General features: G+C 48.9%; 1 protein-coding gene across 2 annotated transcripts in view; it reads left to right on the top strand.

Annotated features, from left to right (window-relative positions):
- Positions 1-23,164, top strand: part of LOC134966157 (sacsin-like) — a 247,483-nt gene that overhangs the window by 117,108 nt on the left and 107,211 nt on the right. For both annotated transcript variants that reach the window (XM_063942692.1, XM_063942691.1), the window contains exon 2: positions 9,713-9,845. The gene's annotated coding sequence lies outside the window, so the exon portion shown is untranslated. The remainder of the gene's footprint in view (positions 1-9,712; positions 9,846-23,164) is intronic.

The raw sequence follows: 23,164 nt of genomic DNA, 5'->3' as shown, positions 1-23,164 counted from the left end.
AGGTGCGACCCTGCGGAGACCTTTCAGTAGAACTGCATACAAAGAAAAAGGTTGCAGGTTCACAATTCAAACATTACCAATTTATTAATAATAATCATTGCAATAAAATTTAGCATTTTAAGCGAGGTTCTTCGCATAGTTATGGCCATAAGTAACGGCTTGCCCACCGCGTCCAGGTGACCTCATTAGTCGGGCAAGTCCCTAACATTTTGGGGGGTACAAATCTAGGGTGCGGGGCCCCCCAAAATGAAGCAGCTGGGTGACCCCAGGGCAACACAAAAGTGAAAAAATATATAGTTAAAAAGTGAAAATAGGTTAGTGAGAGAGGCTGCTGAAAACAGCAGGGGTAAATTAGTGAGAGGTAATGAAGGGGGAGATAAAGTAGTGAGAGGTAAAGTAGTGAAGAGTGAAGGTAGGAAATGAATTACACACTACACTGCACATGGGTATGCTTACCTGAGGAAAAGGCTTTATGCCTTGAAACGTCGTAAGACCTCCATGTTTTTCTAGTTTTTTGCACTTTATTGCCCTGTTTTGCACTATGCTTTGCATATAAGTTTTTTCAAGACCTTGGAGTGCCGCCTCTCGTCCTTTTCCAGACACACCTGAGCCACAGGTGGGGAAGGTACAGATACTGCATTATCTCAAGGAGGGCACCCAGGCATTTCTATTGTTGCACAGAGTGCCGGATGTGTATATTTGAATATAAATATATATAAATAAATATATATATATATATATACACATATATATATATACTAGGTGATTCATTGCGCCCTACAGGCGCTCTTCACACCGTCTTAAGGAGCTACGCCCCCTTAACCCTTGCACACCCTTGTGGTGTGCAATATTTTTATTGTATGCAGTATTACCTCCAATCATAATTGTTTGAGTGCTTACATATTGCACGGACAAAGGGCGTGCAATGGTTAAGGGGTCGAAGCCCCTTGTAACGGCGTGAATAGTGCACGCAGGGCCTAATGAATCACCTAGTTGGTGCTTTGGTTGGGGGAGTGGCGGGAGCGGGGAAGATGCGGATGTCATCCGGTCGTGCTGCGGGAGGGGTGGTTGTGGTGGTGCTGCAGGTGGGGGAGGGGCTGGTGCGGTGGTGCCGCAGGTGGGTGTCTGGAGCCACCGTGGGTGGGGGAGGAGCAGTTGCGGGGGTGCCCTGGGTGGGGGAGGAGCGGATGTGGTGGTGCGGCGGGTGCAGGGTTGCTGCGGGTGGGGGAGGGGGTCCGGAGCTACCGCGGGTGCTGGAGGGGGGGTGTGGGGGTGCCGCGGATGGTGGCCGGAGGTACTGTGAGTGAGGGAGGGCCGAGTAATGCTTCTCCTGCTTCTCCTCCTTGAAGCAGCTAAGCTGCTGTCCTCCCTTTGGCAGTGGCTCTCCCGGAGACTCGCACAGCAGCCAGTCACTATTGTTAGTGCCGGTGTCCCAACGCGCCGCATTACAGGGAAGAAGAGGCAGTCAATAAACTACAGCTCCCAGCAGGCCCAAGGGCCGGAATGCTTCGGCGCTAAGGGCTGCTGGGAGCTGTAGTTTATTTAGTGCGTCTACTTACCTGTAATGCGGCGCAGAGTGACACCGGCGCTAACAATAGTGACTGGCTGACAGAACTGACTGACTCACTGAATCAACGTAAAAGGTGAGAGTCAGGGACGTGCGGTGAGCTAAATGGCTCAGGAGGCACTGTCTAGTACTAGAGCCAGCATTGTACACAGGTGCAGCAGTATAAACTGGACATTTGGTGAGTTTTGATTAGAGATGTGTTGAAAGGATACACAGGTGAGGCACTGCCTCACCTGCCATAGACTTTTTACTCCAGAGTTGTGGCTATAAAAATGATTAGAATAATGCAAAGAAGATATTTCATACATATTCTTTGTATTTTACATATACTTTATACAGTCAAAACTCTGGCACAAACGTAAGTATGACAGGAAAGGCTCTGCCTCACCTGCCTCACCCCACCGCACGTCACTGGTGAGAGTGCTGTGCAGTGTCAGCAACACTGCACACAGGCACGGCGCTAGCCGCTCAGCAAAGGGATGCAGTGCAGGGAGGCACCAGGGAAGGAAAGGCGTTCACCCTTCTCTGCATCCCTGTGCTGAGCTGCTGCTGCTATCCCTGTTTGCTGCTGCCGGCTGCTGTCACACATGCAGCGGCGCCGGCAGCACAAAACCTCCTCTCCTCCTCTGCGTAAGTGTCACTGGTACAGGGGGCGCTACGTGTGTAAGCGGCACTGCTACAGGGGGCGTTACGTGTGTAAGCGTCACTGGTACGGGGGGGCATTACGTGTGTAAGCGTCACTGGTACAGGGGGCGTTATGTATGTAAGCGGCACTGATACAGGGGGCGTTACGTGTGTATTGGTCACTTGTACAGGGGAACATTACATGTGTAAACGTCTCTGGTACAGGGGGCGTTACATGTGTACTACAGGGGGTATTATGTGCGATGTGCCTTTGTAAAGTATGTGAGGGTGCAAATTTATAGTTTGCAGGGGGTGGGGGGGGGGGCACGCTGAACACCCTAGCACTGGCCCTGACTGCACACCCACTGCACTGCACAGCACTTGTCACCTTTTACATTGATTCAGCGTCCAGACATTACCCTCCGCGATATCACCCACTCTATCCGTTACATTAGCCATCTTGGGGCTTCCAGGCCGGCAGCCCAGGTGCTGTGTTGTGGAGTCAGGGCATCTGGGCGCGGCTGTGGCTGGGAGGCACTTCTGTGACATCACATGCAGAGGAGGCTCCGGGGCGCAGAGACTATGCGGCGCTGGGAGGGCTATGAAAGTCTTCTGCGCCACTTTCATACACTTCTATGCCGGTGGCCGCAGCAGCTTTTGTTCCACCTGCGCTGCGGCTAGGGAGTGGGGATTGTTGATGGCGGAGGGGGCAGGCGGACTGGCAGCAGGACATAGGTGGCAGCAGTAAAAGGACTTGCTGCAGATGCAGTGGCATACCCTCCAGCTGCACCTTTTTTGGCAGGTACAGTCCCTTTTCTCTGACGTCCTAGTGGATGCTGGGGACTCCGTAAGGACCATAGGGAATAGACAGGCTCCGCAGGAGACTTGGCACTCTAAAGAAAGATTTAGGACTATCTGGTGTGCACTGGCTCCTCCCCCTATGACCCTCCTCCAAGCCTCAGTTAGATTTCTGTGCCCGGCCGAGCTGGATGCACACTAGGGGCTCTCCTGAGCTTCTAGAAAGAAAGTATAGTTTAGGTTTTTTTATTTTACAGTGAGACCTGCTGGCAACAGGCTCACTGCAGCGAGGGACTAAGGGGAGAAGAAGCGAACCTACCTAACTGGTGGTAGCTTGGGCTTCTTAGGCTACTGGACACCATTAGCTCCAGAGGGATCGAACACAGGACCCGACCTCGTCGTCCGTTCCCGGAGCCGCGCCGCCGTCCCCCTTACAGAGCCAGAAGCAAGAAGGTCCGGAAAATCGGCGGCTGAAGACTTCTGTCTTCTCCAAGGTAGCGCACAGCACTGCAGCTGTGTGCCATTGCTCCTCATGCACACCACACACTCCGGTCACTGATGGGTGCAGGGCGCTGGGGGTGGGGGGGGGGGGCCTGAGCAGCAATATTTACACCTCGGCTGGCAAAAATAACACCATATATAACCCCCGGGGCTATATAGGTGTAAAAATACCCCTGACAGAATTACTAAAAAAGCGGGATAAAGCCCACGGAGAAAGGGGCGGAGCCATCTCCCTCAGCACACTGGCGCCATTTTCCCTCTCAGCTCCGCTGGAAGGATCGCTCCCTAGCTCTCCCCTGCACTCCTGCACTACAGAAAGGGTTAAAAAGAGAGGGGGGGGGCACAAATTTAGGCGCAGTATAGTGTATATATATATATATATGCAGCTATAAGGGAAAACACTCTGTATAGTGAGATCCCTGTGGTATATAGCGCTCTGGTGTGTGCTGGCATACTCTCCCTCTGTCTCCCCAAAGGGCTTTGTGGGGTCCTGTCCTCTGTCAGAGCATTCCCTGTGTGTGTGCTGTGTGTCGGTACTGCTGTGTCGACATGTATGATGAGGAAAATGATGTGGAGGCGGAGCAAATGCCTGTGAATGTGATGTCACCCCCTGCGGGGTCGACACCTGTGTGGTTGGACTTTTGGAAGGAATTACGTAAAAGTGTCAACTCCTTACAAAAAAGGTTGACGACATAGGACAGCCGGCTACTCAGCTTGTGCCTGTTCCAGCGTCTCAAATGTCATCAGGGGCTTTAAAACGCCCGCTACCTCAGATGGCAGACACAGATGTCGACACGGATACCAACTCCAGTGTCGACGTCGATGAGACTAGTGTACCCTCCAATAGGTCCACCCGTTATATGATTGAGGCAATGAAAAATGTATTACACATTTCTGATAATACCCCAAGTACCATAATAAAGGGTATTATGTTTGGTGAGAAAAATCTACCAGTAGTTTTTCCTGCATCTGAGGAATTAAATGAGGTGTGTGAGGAAGCGTGGACTTCCCCCGATAAGAAATTGATAATTTCTAAACGGTTATTGGCAGCTTACCCTTTTCCGCCATAGGATAGGTCACGTTGGGAAACACCCCATAGGGTAGATAAAGCGCTTACATGCTTATCAAAAAAGGTGGCACTACCGTCTCCGGATACGGCAGCCCTGAAGGAACCTGCTGATAAAAAGCAGGAGGCTACCCTAAAAGCTATACACACACACACGGGCATTATATTGCGACCAAAGCCATTGCTTCGGCATGGATGTGCAGTGCTCCCGCTGCGTGGTCAGATTCCCTGTCGGATAATATTGATAATATGGATAGGGACAATATTTTGCTGACAATAGAGCATATAAAAGACGCAGTCTTATACATGCGTGATGCACAGAGGGATATTTGCCGGCTGGCATCAAAAATAAGCGCTGTCCATTGCCGCCAGACGGGGGTTTGGACTCGGCAATGGTCAGGCGATGCCGACTCGAATCGGCACATGGAAGTTTTGCCCTATAAAGGGGTGGAACTGTTTGGGGATGGTCTTTCAGACCTCGTTTCCACAGCTACTGCTGGGAAATCGACTTTTTTGCCACAGGCTACCCCACAACAAAGGAAAGCACCGTATTATTAGGTACAGTCCTTTCGGCCCCAGAAAAGCAAGAGGACTAGAGGCTCATCCTTTCTGCCGAGAGGCAAAGGTAGAGGGACAAAGCACAGCTAGTTCCCAAGAGCAGAAGTCCTCCCCTGCGTCCGGTAAGTCCACAGCATGACGCTGGGGCTGCTCAGGCGGACCCGGGTACGGTGGGGGCACGTCTCAGGAATTTCAGAGCACAGTGGGCTCTCTCACAGGTGATCCCTGGGTCCTTCAAGTAGTATCTCAGGGGTACAGGCTGGAATTCGAGACGTCCCCCCCCCCCGCCGTTTTCCTAAAATCTGCCTTACCGGCAACTCCCTCTGCCAGGGAGGCAGTGTTGGTGGCTATTCAAAAACTATATTCACAGCCAGTGATTGTCAAGGTACCCCTCCTTCAACAGGAAAAGGGTTACTAGTCCTGTTTGTGGTACCGAAACCGGATGGTTCGGTGAGACCCATCTTAAATTTAAAAGCCTTGAACACATATCAAAAGGTTCAAGTTCAAGATGGAATCGCTCAGGGCGGTTATTGCGAGCCTGGACGAGGGGGATTACATGGTCTCCCTGGACATCAAGGTTGCGTACCTGTATGTCCCTATTTACCCTCCGAACCAGGAGTACCTCAGATTTGTGGTACAGGACTGTCACTATCAGTTCCAGACGCTGCCGTTGGAGTTATCCACGGCACCGAGGGTCTTTACCAAGGTAATGGCTGAAATGATGATACTCCTTCGCAAGAAGGGAGTTTTTATTATCCTGTACTTGGACGATCTCCTGATAAAGGCGAGGTCCAAAGAACAGTTGGTAGTGGGGGTAGCACTCTCTCGGGAAGTGCTACAACAGCACGGCTGGATTCTCAATATTCCAAAGTCACAGCTGGTCCCGACGACATGTCTTCTGTTCCTGGGAATGATTCTGGACACAGACCAGAAAAGAGTGTTTCTTCCAGTGGAAAAAACCGAGGAGTTGTCATCTCTAGTCAGAGACATCCTAAAACCAGGACAGGTGTTGGTACATCAATGCACACGAGTCCTGAGAAAAATGGAAGCTTCGTACGAAGCAAAATTCCATTCGGAAGGTTCCACGCAAGGACGTTCCAGTGGGACCTGTGGGACAAATGGTCCGGGTCCCATCTCCAGATACAACAGCGGATAACCCTGTCGGCAAGAAACGGTGTCGCTGCTGTGGTGACTGCAGAGGGCTCATCTACTAGAGGGCCGCAGATTCGGAATACAGGACTGGGTCCTGGTGACCACGGATGCCAGCCTTCGGGGCTGGGGTGCAGTCACACAGGGAAGAAATTTCCAAGGACTGTGGTCAAATCAGGAGATTTCGCTTCACATAAATATTCTGGAGCTAAGGGCCATTTACAATGCCCTAAGCCAAGCAAGGTCCCTGCTTCAGAACCAGCCGGTACTGATCCAATCAGACAACATCACGGCGGTCGCCCATGTAAACAGACAGGGCGGCACAAGAAGCAGGATGGCGATGGCAGAAGCCACAAGGATTCTCCGAGGGGCGACCTACACCCGGGAGAATGGGGACTTCATCCAGAAGTTTTCCAAATGCGGGTAAACCGTTGGGAATAACCGCAGGTGGACATGATGGCGTCCCGCCTCAACAAAAAGTTGAAAAGATATTGCGCCAGGTCAAGGGACCCTCAGGCGATCGCTGTGGACGCTCTAGTGACACCGTGGGTGTACCAGTCGGTTTATGTGTTTCCTCCTCTGCCTCTCATTCCCAAGGTACTGAGAATAATAAGAGAGCGAGGAGTGAAAACTATACTCGTGGTTCCGGATGGGCCAAGAAGAGCTTGGTACCTGGAACTTCAAGAGATGCTTGCAGAGGACCCTTGGCCTCTGCCGCTCAGACAAGTCCTGCTGCAGCAGGGACCCTGTCTGTTCCAAGACTTACCGCGGCTACGTTTGACGGCATGGCGGTTGAACACCGAATCCTAAAGGGCATTCCGGAGGAAGTCATCCCTACCCTGATCAAAGCCAGGAAGGATGTCACCGCAAAACATTTTCACCGCATTTGGCGAAAATATGTTGCGTGGTGTGAGGCCAAGAACGCCCCGACGGAGGAATTTCAACTTGGGTCGATTCCTACAATTCCTGCAAGCAGGAGTGACGTTGGGCCTCAAATTGGGGTCCATTAAGGTCCAGATTTCGGCTCTGTCGATTTTCTTCCAGAAAGAACTGGCTTCACTGCCTGTAGTTCAGACTTTTGTCAAAGGAGTTCTGCATATTCAGCCTTCTTTTGTGCCCCCAGTGGCACCTTGGGATCTAAATGTGGTTTTGGAATTCCTGAAATCACATTGGTTCGAACCACTTAAGACTGTGAATTTAAAATATCTCACGTGGAAAGTGGTCATGTTGTTGGCCCTGGCTTCGGCCAGGTGGTTATCAGAATTGGCGGCTTTGTCTTGTAAAAGTCCTTATCTGATTTTCCATATGGATAGGGCAGAGTTGAGGACTCGTCCTCAGTTTCTCCCGAAGGTGGTCTCAGCTTTTCACTTGAACCATCCTATTGTGGTGCCTGCGGCTACTAGGGTCTTGGAGGATTTCAAGTTACTGGACGTAGTCGGGGCCCTGAAAATGTATGTTTCCAGGACGGCTGGAGTCAGAAAGACTGACTTGCTGTTTATCCTGTATGCACCCATCAAGCTGGGTGCTCCTGCTTCTAAGCAGTCTATTGCGCGCTGGATTTGTAGCACTATTCAGCTGGCGCATTCTGCGGTGGGATTACCGCAGCCTAAATCAATAAAAGCCCATTCCACAAGGAAGGTGGGCTTATCTGGGGCGGCTGCCCGAGGGGTCTCGGCTTTACAACTTTGCCGAGCAGCTACTTGGTCAGGGGCAAACACGTTTGCAAAATTCTACAAATTTGATACCCTGGCTGAGGAGGACCTGGAGTTCTCTCATTCGGTGCTGCAGAGTCATCCGCACTCTCCCGTCCGTTTGGGAGCTTTGGTATAATCCCCATGGTCCTTACGGAGTCCCCAGCATCCACTAGGACGTCAGAGAAAATAAAGAATTTACTCACCGGTAATTCTATTTCTCGTAGTCCGTAGTGGATGCTGGGCGCCCATCCCAAGTGCGGATTGTCTGCAATACTTGTACATAGTTATTGTTACAAAAATCGGGTTGTTATTGCGAGCCATCTATTCAGAGGCTCCATTGTTATCATACTGTTAACCGGGGTTCCTATCACGTGTTATATGGTGTGATTGGTGTGGCTGGTATGAGTCTTACCCGGGATTCAAAATCCTTCCTTATTGTGTCAGCTCTTCCGGGCACAGTTCCTAACTGAGGCTTGGAGGAGGGTCATAGGGGGAGGAGCCAGTGCACACCAGGTAGTCCTAAATCTTTCTTTAGAGTGCCCAGTCTCCTGCGGAGCCCGTCTATTCCCCATGGTCCTTACGGAGTCCCCAGCATCCACTACGGACTACGAGAAATAGAATTACCGGTGAGTAAATTCTTATTTTTTTTATGGTCTGTACCGATTTTTGACTCTCCAAGCTTCCATTGAAAGTATATGAAAGGGGGCGTGGCCACGCTGCTGTACCAGTTGCCAAGCCCCCTTTTCGAATTTGCATAAATGTTTATGTGTAAATTGTTGGAGTGTATGTTGCTGCAGATGCAGTGGGCCTATTTTGGGGTGTGGGGCTGGAGCTGCAGCTCCATCTGTCCCATTGCTAATCCTGCTCTGTGAAAACACAGCAGCCAAAGGGCAGAGCCTCCCATTGGATGTAACCTGTGTGGGAGGGCGTTTCTCGCCCAATCAGCTGTGGACTGGGTGTGATAGACCTGTCACTAACCAGATGAGAGCTCCTAGCCACGCCCAGCGTTAGAGACCCAGGCACAGAATCACAGGGCTATTATATAGGAGATAGACTGCTCCCGGAAGAGGTGTAATATTTTCCACATTTGTTCTGGTCACACTGATCATGTATATGCCATGTCCAACTACAATGTTACTCATGTTCTCAGGAAAAAATAAATAAATTTAGAAACTGGATAATGTCAGCAGTATCCACCACACTTAGATGATTCAAGTTGGAATTTTATATACAGTATGCAAAATATGCAAAACTCAACTCTAAATAGGTTGTATCTAAAGCTGCAAGCCTACACGGAGAACAGTCACATCCATTATGTCGCATCACATATTCAGACATGCCTGGCTGATCTTGCGCTGTCTGCATAGTCATGACACTTAGGGGTTAATTTACTGAAACTTCTAGAAATGAAAAGTGGTGTTATCCATAAGCAACCAATCAGATTCTATCATTTTTTAGAATATAATAGAGAAATGATAGCTAGAATCTGATTGTTTGCTATGGGCCACACCACTTTTCTTTTACTAGATGCTTTACCCCTTCCAGTTGATTATTATTTACATCTCTAGCAGCAATTAAAGATTTTAAAAATAATAATAATTACTTTAGGGTTTGCTCAAGTGTGTGTGTGTGTGTGTGTGTGTGTGTGTGTAATAAAGGGTAAATTAAGGAGCATTATTGTCAGTGAGGTGACTGATCCCTTTCCTGGTCTCCATGTCCGTAACATTCATTTTCCCCTCTATTTATACTTTATAGTCACCTGAGTAACTGCCTTCAGCAGCAGAGGAGGCGAGGGCTGAGTTCTGGAAATGGCAAATAAAATTTGTACGTGCACCAAAAATCCGGCTACAAGTGCTTTCTATCGCTGAGATCTCACTCTTGGTTTCAGGTAATGTTGGGATAAGGTCAATGTTAAGGGGGATGTATTTTGCTAAATCAGAGTAGGGGGTCCACTATAAGTCAAGGCACTCCCAACGTTCATGCGATCACATTAGAATAGCATATGTGGATTAAACCACATGTTTAGTGTGCAGGGGATAGGGACCTGAGCACTGGTTCTGTAACAGTGTATAAGAAAGAAAATGTGTAGTGGGTAGCTCCAAATAATAGGCCCTACACACTGGGTGGTTTGGACGATGATCGATATAAACATTGAACAATGGGGGTAATTCCAAGTTGATCGCAGCAGGACATTTTTTAGCATTTGGGCAAAACCATGTGCACTGCAGGGGAGGCAGATATAACATGTGCAGAGAGTTAGATTTGGGTGGGTTATTTTGTTTCTGTGCAGGGTAAATACTGGCTGCTTTATTTTTACACTGCAATTTAGATTGCAGATTGAACACACCCCACCCAAATCTAACTCTCTCTGCACATGTTATATCTGCCTCCCCTGCAGTGCACATGGTTTTGCCCAACTGCTATAAAATTTCCTGCTGCGATCAACTTGGAATTACCCCCAATATCTTGCAAATTGGCTTGCTATGTTTAACAATGAAAATCCAGCGATGAACGACTGCGGAGACGCACATCGTTCATCGTCTGTGCCTCCACACTAAGCGATATGAACGATATGTCATTCATTTCTGAACGATATCGTTTACATCGTACTTAACTATCATCCAGTGTGTAGGGTCTATAAGGATAAATAGATCCTAATCAAGGAATAATAATAATAATATAATAATAATAATAATAATTCTGTAACAAGGAGGTACTCCCTTGAGAGTCATTTTTTGAGCATCGGTAGGTAGTAATGGATAACATAAAAGTACTCTCTTACAGAGGGTACAAACCCACTATTAAGTATAAAACTTACCTTTTATAAATAATGTCAATAAGAAAAGGGGTGTCCTTTTCCTACAAAACAGACAAATATAAACTACACACAGATAAATGCATAGACATAATAAACATGGAAAAATGGTATTGCCCACAGATGTTTATCAAGAGAATTAACCAGAAGGTTGAAAAAATACTCTCCTGGTTATGTGTGCACACCAAGTGCAAAATGCAGGGCCCCTGGCCACAGTGATACAGCTGCAAATTTGACTAGGTATACAGTATTTATTGGCTCAAAAGTGCAAGGAATATCAGATTTCCGCGAGCCACATCTTTTTGATACCAATCAGGCTAGGTCAATTTTATGCATAAATTCATAAGGTGGGAAAGTTAGGGAACTTCCCACTCTGTAGCCCAAGGTAGAAATTATTATATTTTGGATAATAAATAATATTCATAGGTAAATTCCTAAATCAAATCAATATGAGATTCAGCACCAAGGTGATAGTCGCCCTTTTAAGTGGATTGTATCAAGGTACACAATATGATATTTCAGCCTACTAATATGGCTAGGACTTCCACAGAGATCTGCGTATTCATGTAGTCAGGGCTGATTCTTGGGCACTGTGCGCCCCGGACGACAAGAGGGGGCGTGGCTTCATACAGGGGGCGTGGTCATTTACGCCCCCTGTACAGACTGAAATGATGTGCAGTGCGCGATGACGTCATCGCGCACCGCACAGCAAAGGTCTTCTCCACAAAGGGAAACTAGACGCGTAGCGTCTAGTTCCCTTCGTGGAGAGGACCTTTGCTGTACGGTGCGCGATGACGTCATAGCGCACCGCACAGCAAAGGTCCTTTCCACGAAGGGAAACTAGACGCGTACGCGTCTAGTTTCCTTTCACAGCGGCAGCGGATCTTGCCCTGGTGCGGCCCCCTCCGGATGGCGGCGCCCAGGGCAAAAGTCCTGCTTGCCCGTGGCAAGATCCGCTACTGCATGTAGTGTGTGTACCCATACAATATTAATACATAGAGAAAACACCACAAGATAGCATATATATTTATTATATACACATACAGGTCAATTCATCTGGCATATATGCATAAAGAGTCTCAAAAGCATACACTATTATTGCTGTGTAGTGTGGCTGTATTCATATACAAGATGTGTAAAACATAGATATGTGGGTACTACACACAGAGAAGTGTAAGTATAGAAATGAGTATGATCAGATATGCTGATATAGTAAGTTATCCCATTGGCCGTATACTGCAGACTGCTACTTCATATCGGGTGTAATTCTGAGTTGATCGCAGCAGGATCTTTGTTAGCAGTTGGGCAAAACCATGTGCACTGCAGAGGGGGGCAGATATAACATGTGCAGAGAGAGATAGATTTGGGTAGGTTATTTTGTTTCTGTGCAGGGTAAATACTGTCTGCTTTATCTTTACACTGCAAATTAGATTGCAGATTGAACACACCCCACCCAAATCTAACTCTCTGCACATGCTAAATCTGCCTCCCCTGCAGTGCACATGGTTTTGCCCATCTGCTAACAAAGTTCCTGTGGCGATCAACTCAGAATTACCCCCATCATGTGCAAAACAGTGAATGATATGTGAGTGGGACTGCTGAGGTGTGTGACAGGGACATATAGGGGTATATGCAGGGCCGGTGCAAGGTTTTTTGGCACCCTAGGCAAAACTTCAGCCATAACCCCCCCTCCCCCACCGCTACCACCCCTGTTGCCCTTCTTATAATCCGGCCCTGCTCCCAGCTACTGTGTAGATGAGTATATATATATAAAAAACTAGACACACGTAATACCTATCTATCTATCTATCTATCTATCTATCTATCTATCTATCTATCTACACAGTATGTATACTCATATACACACAGTGGTCAAAGTGGAAATTTTGAAGTGGGGGGTATGGAAAAGTGAAGGTTGTAATTTAGCGCGCGTGTGCTCCAGAAAGGGAACGTGGCCACTCAAAAGGGGGCGTGTCCTTTAGTGTAGTTTACCACACCATATACCCCTTATACACATTATGTACCACAATAGTAGGACCCATTATACTATCTAGTACTGGTGACCCTTTCACATTATAGCACACTGAATGAGCCTAAATTCATATTATAGCACATGGTATGAGCCGAAATTCACATTATAGCACAGGGTATGAGCCGAAATTCACATTATAGCACACGGTATGAGCCGAAATTCACATTATAGCACACGGTATGAGCCAAAATTCACATTATAGCACATGGTATGAGCCGAAATTCACATTATAGCACACAGAATGAGCCGAAATTCACATTATAGCACACAGAGTAACCTATACAGTGACACACACAGTAACCTATACAGTAGCCTATACAGTGACACCCACACAAAGTAACCTATGCAGTGACACACACAATATAAAATATGACACAGAAAGATGCACAGTAAATGACACACACTACATAAAATCAGCAGCACCCTGCCAGGAGCCCTTATGCTACTCTCACCCAGGCAGGGGCAGCAGTGTAGAGGTAGCTGGGCAGTGTCCGGCGTATTACAAGCACAGCTTCACTCTGCACCCAGCTACAGGCGCCCAGCTCTGGTACAGTCAGATCGCCCCCGCCACCCCGAGTACACGGGACATACATTGTGCCACAGCTGGGCAGCTGGGTAACTGGATCATTCCCCCCCGAACTCCCAGCATGGCCGCTCCACGGCAGATTTGTAAAAGTAGCGTCGCTTAGTACATACCGCCCTCAGTGCTCGAAGAAGTGCCGGTATGCCATACCGGAGTATACCGGACCACTTCGAGCACTGTATATATATGTGTGTGTGTGTGTGTGTGTGTGTGTATATATGTATGTATGTATGTATGTATATATATATATATATATATATATATATATATATATATATATATAAAAAAAAAACAGAGCCTAATATGCAAATTGAATTGGTGACTGGAGAACAAAAAAATAATACAGCCTGTCTCTTGCTTTGTTGATGGGAAAGACAGGCTGTGATGACCCATGCACAGGACAGAGAGAGACTGCACACTTTCCTCTGTCCCTTCTTCCCTGAAGACATGGAGCTGCAGGCTGCTAAACTTACTACAGCGCAACAGGCAGCGGGAGCAGAGTCACGGGATGGGGGGAGTGCGGGTTAGGAGATGAAGGAGCCAGTGGGTGCAGGTAAGCAGCAGGAGCAGAGTCGGGGGGGGGGGGGGGGGAGTTGAGGAGGAGGAGGGGAGAGATGAGGGGGGGGGGGGGGAGAGTGGAGTGGAGAGTTACAAGATGTTGCGGGTGCGGGTAACAGGCAGCGGGAGCAGAGTCACGGGGGGGAGAGAGAGAAGAGAGCAGATTTTCAAGATTCGTGTGACTAGAAGCGGCATGCGGGAGACCGGGAGCTCAATCGCGGGGTGGGGGGGGGGGACACATATTGATGCGCCGTGCGGGAGCACAATAATGGAGGGCAGGAGGGGTTATATATGGGAGGCCAGGAGCCCAATCGTGGAGTGATGCACATTTGGGAGCAGATGCAGTCAAAGCGCGGGGCGGCAATAGGAAGAGGATAGTCAGTGTTCGCAATGCTTTCACCTGACTTTTTCACTCACATTTCACAGACCCAGTGGCAGCTTGGCGGCGATGACATCCATGACTGCTCCTCGTCTTTTTAAAAAAAGGTGGAGCTTGGCTGACTGAGCTGAGGCTAGAATCACTGTATAAGACAGCAGCCACTCATTGCCAGTGTGTAGTGCCGCCCCCCAGTGGCCGCCGCCCATAGGCAGCTGCCTAATGGTGGCGCCGGCCCTGGGTATATGCAATTGCGGTCGAATTCCCGAAATTGTCGAATTTCGGGTCATTTTTGCCAAAAAAAAAAAAATTCGTCAATGCAATTCAGTGCTTTCCGTCCAAAAAACGGACTTTCAAAATTCGACTTTTTGAAATTCGAATTTTTGCAAATTCGACTTTTCTGCAATGATACAAGTGCTGCAATTCGACAAAAGCATATTCAATTCAAGTTTGGAAATTCGACAGCAGTGCTTTTAGACAGTAAATTCGTCATTTTCAATCCGCCACACTTTGGAGGGTGAAAACAATAAAAAAAAATTTAAACATGTTTTTTTTGGTGTTTTTTTTTTTTTAGGAATAGCATATCTATTTATATTAGAAGGGATTAGGTACTTTTTTTTTTTTTTTTTGGAGGCACAAATATTATTTATATATTTTTTAAAATATTATTATTATTTTTTTATTTTTTTTTATTGCTGGAACGGTAAAATCCTAAAAAAAAATGGCGTGGGGTCCCCCCTCCAAAGCATAACCAGCCTCGGGCTCTTCGAGCTGGTCCTGGTTCTAAAAATGCGGGGGAAAAATTGACAGGGGATCCCCCGTATTTTTAAAACCAGCACCGGGCTCTGCGCCTGGTGCTGGTGCAAAAAATACGGGGGACAAAACGAGCAGGGGTCCCCCATATTTTTAACACCAGCATCGGGCTCCACTAGCTGGACTGATAATGCCACAGCCGGGGGTCACTTTTATACAGTGCCCTGCGGCCGTGGCATTAAATATCCAACTAGTCACCCCTGGCCGGGGTACCCTGGGGGAGTGGGGACCCCTTCAATCAAGGGGTGTCCCCCCCCCCCCCCCCCAGCCACCCAAGGGCCAGGGGTGAAGCCCGAGGCTGTCCCCCCCCATCCAATGGGCTGCGGATGGGGGGGGCTGATAGCCTTTTGTGATAATGAAAAGATATTGTTTTTTCCAGTAGTACTACAAGTCCCAGCAAGCCTCCCCCGCAAGCTGGTACTTGGAGAACCACAAGTACCAGCATGCGGGAGAAAAACGGGCCCGCTGGTACCTGTAGTACTACTGGGAAAAAAATACCCAAATAAAAACAGGACACACACACCGTGACAAGTAAAACTTTATTACACACTGCCGACACACACATACTTACCTATGTTCATACGCCGACATCGGTCCTCTTCTCCATGTAGAATCCACGGATACCTGAAAAGAAAAGATCAATATACTCACCTCAGCCAGGGTCCAGAGATAAATCCATGGACTTGGCAAAAAAAGAAAACGAACACACGGACCACCGGACTGAAAGGGGTCCCATGCTGACACATTAGACCCCTTTCCACGAATGAGACCTGTCAGTGACAGCTGTCACACAAAGGTCTCTAAAGCCAATCAGGATGCGCAACTTCGTTGCGCTCACCTGATTGGCTGTGCGCTGTCTGAGCTGTCAGACAGCGCATCGCACAGCCCCGTCCATTATATTCAATGGTGGGAACTTAGCGGCTAGCGGTGAGGTCACCCGCCGGTCAGCGGCTGACCGCGGGTAACCCCACCGCTGACGGCAAAGTTCCCACCATTGAAACTAATGGAGCGGCTTTGCGATGCGCTGTCTGACAGCTCAGACAGCGCACAGCCAATCAGGTGAGCGCCACGGAAGTAGCGCTTCCTGATTGGCTGAAGGGACCTCAGTGACAGGAGTCACGTGGTGTCCCGGCATTCGGGGAAAGGGGTCTGATGTGAAAGCATGGGACCCCTTTCAGTACGGCATGGAACGGGTGTTCGGTTTGTTTTTTTAACAAGTACCTGGATTATACTCTGGACGTGGATGTACCTCTGGACTCTGGAAGGTGAGTATAATTTTTTCACAGGTACCCTCGGATCGTCGGAGACCGTGGCAGTCGGCGTGTCAACATAGGTAAGTATGTGTGTGTCGGCAGTATGTAATAAAGTTGTACTTGTCACGGTGTGTGTGTCCTGTTTTTATTTGGGTATTTTTTCCCCAGTAGAACTACAGGTACCAGCAGGCCCGCTTTTCTCCCGCATGCTGGTACTTGTGGTTCTCCAAGTACCAGCTTGCGGGGGAGGCTTGCTGGGACTTGTAGTACTACTGGAAAAAACAATATCTTTTCATTATCACAAAAGGCTATCAGCCCCCCCATCCGCAGCCCATTGGATGGGGGGGGGGGACAGTCTCGGGCTTCACCCTTGGGTGGCTGGGGGGGACCCCTTGATTGAAGGGGTCCCCACTCCCCCAGGGTACCCCGGCCAGGGGTGACTGGTTGGGTAGTTAATGCCACGGCCGCAGGGCACGGCATAAAAGTGACCCCCGGCTGTGGCATTATCTGTCCAGCTAGTGGAGCCCGATGCTGGTGTTAAAAATACGGGGGACCCCTACTCTTTTTGTCCCCCGTATTTTTGGCACCAGCACCAGGCGCAGAGCCCGGGGCTGGTTTTAAAAATACGGGGGATCCCTGCCCAATTTTTCCCCGCATTTTTAGAACCAGGACCAGCTCGAAGAGCCCGAGGCTGGTTATGCTTTGGAGGGGGGACCCCACGCCATTTTTTTTTCCGGTTTTTCCACGTTTTCTCTGACGTCCTAGTGGATGCTGGGAACTCCGTAAGGACCATGGGGAATAGCGGCTCCGCAGGAGACTGGGCACAAAAAGTAAAAGCTTTAGACTAGCTGGTGTGCACTGGCTCCTCCCCCTATGACCCTCCTCCAAGCCTCAGTTAGATTTTTGTGCCCGAACGAGAAGGGTGCAAGCTAGGTGGCTCTCCTGAGCTGCTTAGAAGTAAAAGTTTAAATAGGTTTTTTATTTTCAGTGAGTCCTGCTGGCAACAGGCTCACTGCATCGTGGGACTAAGGGGAGAAGAAGCGAACTCACCTGACTGCAGAGTGGATTGGGCTTCTTGGCTACTGGACATTAGCTCCAGAGGGACGATCACAGGTTCAGCCTGGATGGGTCCCGGAGCCGCGCCGCCGGCCCCCTTACAGAGCCAGAAGAGCGAAGAGGTCCGGAGAAAGCGGCGGCAGAAGACGTTCCTGTCTTCAAATAAGGTAGCGCACAGCACTGCAGCTGTGCGCCATTGCTCTCAGCACACTTCACACTCCGGTCACTGAGGGTGCAGGGCGCTGGGGGGGAGCGCCCTGAGACGCAATAAAAACGATATAAAAACCTTATATGGCTAAAAAAAATGCATCACATATAGCTCCTGGGCTATATGGATGCATTTATCCCCTGCCAGTTTCCTGAAAAAAGCGGGAGAAAAGGCCGCCGTGAAGGGGGCGGAGCCTTTCTCCTCAGCACACAAGCGCCATTTTCTTTCACAGCTCCGCTGGAAGGACGGCTCCCTGACTCTCCCCTGCAGTCCTGCACTACAGAAACAGGGTAAAACAGAGAGGGGGGCACTATTGGCAGCTAATATATAAATACAGCAGCTATAACAGGGAGTAACACTTATATAAGGTTATCCCTGTATATATATAGCGCTCTGGTGTGTGCTGGCAAACTCTCCCTCTGTCTCCCCAAAGGGCTAGTGGGGTCCTGTCCTCTATCAGAGCATTCCCTGTGTGTGTGCTGGGTGTCGGTACGATTGTGTCGACATGTATGAGGAGGAAAATGATGTGGAAGCAGAGCAATTGCCTGTGTTAGTGATGTCACCCCCTAGGGAGTCGACACCTGACTGGATGGTAGTAATTAAAGAATTACGTGACAATGCCAGCACTTTGCAAAAAACTGTTGACGACATGAGACAGCCGACAAATCAATTAGTGCCTGTTCAGGCGTCTCAGACACCGTCAGGGGCGCTAAAACGCCCGTTACCTCAGATGGTCGACACAGACCCTGACACGGATACTGAATCCAGTGTCGACGGTGACGAGACAAACGTAATGTCCAGTAGGGCCACACGTTACATGATCACGGCAATGAAGGAGGCATTGAACATTTCTGACACTACAAGTACCACAAAAAAGGGTATTATGTGGGGTGTGAAAAAAACTACCAGTGGTTTTTCCTGAGTCAGATGAATTAAATGAGGTGTGTGATAAAGCGTGGGTTTCCCCCGATAAAAAACTGCTGATTTCTAATAAATTATTGGCACTATACCCTTTCCCGCCAGAGGTTAGGGCACGTTGGGAAACACCCCCTAGGGTAGATAAGGCGCTCACACGCTTATCAAAACAAGTGGCGTTACCGTCTCCTGATACGGCCGCTCTCAAGGAACCAGCTGATAGAAGGCTGGAAAATATCTTAAAAGGTATATACACACATACCGGTGTTATACTGCGACCAGCGATCGCCTCAGCCTGGATGTGCAGCGCTGGAGTGGCTTGGTCGGATTCCCTGACTGAAAATATTGATACCCTGGATAGGGACAGTATATTATTAACTATAGAGCATTTAAAGGATGCATTACTATATATGCGAGATGCACAGAGGGATATTTGCACCCTGGCATCTAGAGTAAGTGCGATGTCCATTTCTGCCAGAAGAACGTTATGGACGCGACAGTGGTCAGGTGATGCGGATTCCAAACGACATTTGGAAGTATTGCCGTATAAAGGGGAGGATTTATTTGGGGTCGGTCTATCGGACCTGGTGGCCACAGCAACGGCTGGAAAATCCACCTTTTTACCCCAGGTCACCTCTCAGCAGGAAAAGACACCGTCTTTTCAAACCCAGTCCTTTCGTCCCTATAAGGGCAAGAGGGAAAAAGGCCGCTCGTTCCTGCCCCGGGGCAGAGGAAGGGGAAAAAGACTGCACCATGCAGCCTCTTCCCAGGAGCAGAAGCCCTCCCCCGCTTCTGCCAAGTCCTCAGCATGACGCTGGGGCTCTGCAAGCAGACTCGGGCACGGTGGGGGGCCGTCTCAAGAATTTCAGCGCGCAGTGGGCTCACTCGCAAGTGGACCCCTGGATCCTGCAGGTAGTATCACAGGGGTACAAATTGGAATTCGAGACGTCTCCCCCTCGCCGGTTCCTGAAGTCTGCTCTACCAACGTCTCCCTCCGACAGGGAGGCAGTATTGGAAGCTATTCACAAGCTGTATTCCCAGCAGGTGATAATCAAGGTACCCCTCCTACAACAGGGAAAGGGGTATTATTCCACGCTGTTTGTGGTACCGAAGCCGGACGGCTCGGTGAGACCAATTTTAAATCTAAAATCTTTGAACACTTACATAAAAAGGTTCAAATTCAAGATGGAGTCACTCAGACCAGTGATAGCGAACCTGGAAGAAGGGGACTATATGGTATCTCTAGACATCAAGGATGCTTATCTCCATGTCCCAATCTACCCTTCTCACCAAGGGTACCTCAGGTTTGTGATACAAAACTGTCATTATCAGTTTCAGACGCTGCCGTTTGGATTGTCCACGGCACCACGGGTCTTTACCAAGGTAATGGCCGAAATGATGATTCTTCTTCGAAGAAAAGGCGTATTAATTATCCCTTACTTGGACGATCTCCTGATAAGGGCAAGGTCTAGGGAACAGTTAGAGGTCGGAGTAGCACTATCTCAGGTAGTGCTACGTCAGCACGGGTGGATTCTAAATATCCCAAAATCACAGCTGATTCCGACAACACGTCTACTGTTCCTAGGGATGATTCTGGACACAGTCCAGAAAAAGGTGTTTCTCCCGGAGGAGAAGGCCAGGGAGTTATCCGAGCTAGTCAGGAACCTCCTAAAACCAGGACAAGTGTCAGTGCATCAGTGCACGAGAGTCCTGGGAAAAATGGTGGCTTCTTACGAAGCGATTCCATTCGGAAGATTCCATGCAAGAACTTTTCAGTGGGATCTGCTGGACAAATGGTCCGGATCGCATCTTCAGATGCATCAGCGGATAACCCTATCTCCAAGGACAAGGGTATCTCTCCTGTGGTGGTTACAGAAGGCTCATCTTCTAGAGGGCCGCAGATTCGGCATTCAGGATTGGATGCTGGTAACCACGGATGCCAGCCTGAGAGGCTGGGGAGCAGTCACACAGGGAAGAAATTTCCAGGGCTTGTGGTCAAGCATGGAAACGTCTCTTCACATAAATATCCTAGAGCTAAGGGCCATTTACAATGCCCTAAGTCAAGCAAGGCCTCTGCTTCAGGGTCAACCGGTATTGATCCAGTCGGACAACATCACGGCTGTCGCCCACGTAAACAGACAGGGCGGCACAAGAAGCAGGAGGGCAATGGCAGAAGCTGCAAGGATTCTCCGCTGGGCGGAAAATCATGTGATAGCACTGTCAGCAGTGTTCATTCCGGGAGTGGACAACTGGGAAGCAGACTTCCTCAGCAGACACGACCTCCACCCGGGGGAGTGGGGACTTCATCTAGAAGTCTTCCAAGTGATTGTAAACCGTTGGGAAAAACCAAAGGTGGACATGTTGGCATCCCGTCTCAACAAGAAACTGGACAGATATTGCGCCAGGTCAAGGGACCCTCAGGCAATAGCGGTGGACGCTCTGGTAACTCCGTGGGTGTTCCAGTCGGTATATGTGTTCCCTCCTCTTCCTCTCATACCAAAAGTACTGAGAATCATAAGAAGGAGAGGAGTAAGAACGATACTCGTGGCTCCGGATTGGCCAAGAAGAACTTGGTACCCGGAGCTGCAAGAGATGCTCACGGAGGACCCGTGGCCTCTACCTCTAAGGAAGGACCTGCTCCAGCAGGGACCTGGTCTGTTCCAAGACTTACCGCGGCTGCGTTTGACGGCATGGCGGTTGAACGCCGGATCCTGAAGGAAAAAGGCATTCCAGATGAAGTCATCCCTACCCTGATCAAGGCCAGGAAGGATGTAACTGCAAAACATTATCATCGCATTTGGCGAAAATATGTTGCGTGGTGTGAGGCCAAGAAGGCCCCTACGGAGGAATTTCAACTGGGTCGTTTCCTACATTTCCTGCAAGCAGGATTGTCTATGGGCCTAAAATTAGGATCCATTAAGGTTCAAATTTCGGCCCTGTCGATCTTCTTCCAGAAAGAACTGGCTTCAGTGCCTGAAGTTCAGACATTTGTCAAAGGGGTACTGCATATACAGCCTCCTTTTGTGCCTCCAGTGGCACCTTGGGATCTCAATGTAGTTTTAGGGTTCCTAAAATCACATTGGTTTGAACCACTTGCCACAGTGGATTTGAAATATCTCACATGGAAAGTGGTAATGCTGTTGGCCCTGGCTTCAGCCAGGCGCGTATCAGAATTGGCGGCTTTATCCTATAAAAGCCCTTACCTGATATTTCATTCGGATAGGGCGGAATTGAGGACTCGTCCTCAATTTCTCCCTAAGGTGGTTTCAGCGTTTCACATGAATCAACCTATTGTGGTACCTGTGGCTACTAGGGACTTGGAGGACTCCAAGTTGCTGGACGTAGTCAGGGCCCTGAAAATATATGTTTCCAGGACGGCTGTAGTCAGAAAATCTGACTCGCTGTTTATACTGTATGCACCCAACAAGCTGGGTGCTCCTGCTTCTAAGCAGACGATTGCTCGTTGGATTTGTAGTACAATTCAACTTGCACATTCTGTGGCAGGCCTGCCACAGCCAAAATCTGTAAAAGCCCATTCCACAAGGAAGGTGGGCTCATCTTGGGCGGCTGCCCGAGGGGTCTCGGCTTTACAACTTTGCCGAGCAGCTACTTGGTCAGGGGCAAACACGTTTGCTAAATTCTACAAATTTGATACCCTGGCTGAGGAGGACCTGGAGTTCTCTCATTCGGTGCTGCAGAGTCATCCGCACTCTCCCGCCCGTTTGGGAGCTTTGGTATAATCCCCATGGTCCTTACGGAGTTCCCAGCATCCACTAGGACGTCAGAGAAAATAAGAATTTACTTACCGATAATTCTATTTCTCATAGTCCGTAGTGGATGCTGGGCGCCCATCCCAAGTGCGGATTGTCTGCAATACTTGTATATAGTTATTGTTACAAACAAATCGGGTTGTTTATTGTTGGAAGCCATCTTTTCAGAGGCTCCTACGGTTATCATACTGTTAACTGGGTTCAGATCACGAGTTGTACGGTGTGATTGGTGTGGCTGGTATGAGTCTTACCCGGGATTCAAGATCCTTCCTTATTATGTACGCTCGTCCGGGCACAGTATCTTAACTGAGGCTTGGAGGAGGGTCATAGGGGGAGGAGCCAGTGCACACCAGCTAGTCTAAAGCTTTTACTTTTTGTGCCCAGTCTCCTGCGGAGCCGCTATTCCCCATGGTCCTTACGGAGTTCCCAGCATCCACTACGGACTATGAGAAATAGAATTATCGGTAAGTAAATTCTTATTTTTTCCCGTTTTTTAAAATCGCGGCAAAATCCTCCAAATCAGCCGATTTTCGCCCGCGGGACTGTCGAATCCGTTTTGCATTGAATATGGTGAATTCCGGCAGCCACCTGCCGGAATTCACCTGTCGAATTGTGTCGAATTTAAAAACGGCGATAATTTGCCGCGATTCGCCGTGAATTGCATATACCCCATAGTGTAGAAAATTAGCTATCTGTTGTGATCTTCTCACAGAAGTGTGTATGTTACAACAGCATAGCAGACCACTATCAGTGGAAAAAATACACGAGAGTGCCTGGCACACGGAATTCTGATATTTTTTAAGGGGGGCACACACGGAGAGAGATCCG

The sequence above is a fragment of the Pseudophryne corroboree genome, chromosome 10 (assembly GCF_028390025.1).
Source record: "Pseudophryne corroboree isolate aPseCor3 chromosome 10, aPseCor3.hap2, whole genome shotgun sequence".
Classification (NCBI taxonomy): domain Eukaryota; kingdom Metazoa; phylum Chordata; class Amphibia; order Anura; family Myobatrachidae; genus Pseudophryne; species Pseudophryne corroboree.
This window is presented reverse-complemented; position numbering and strand designations above follow the sequence as displayed.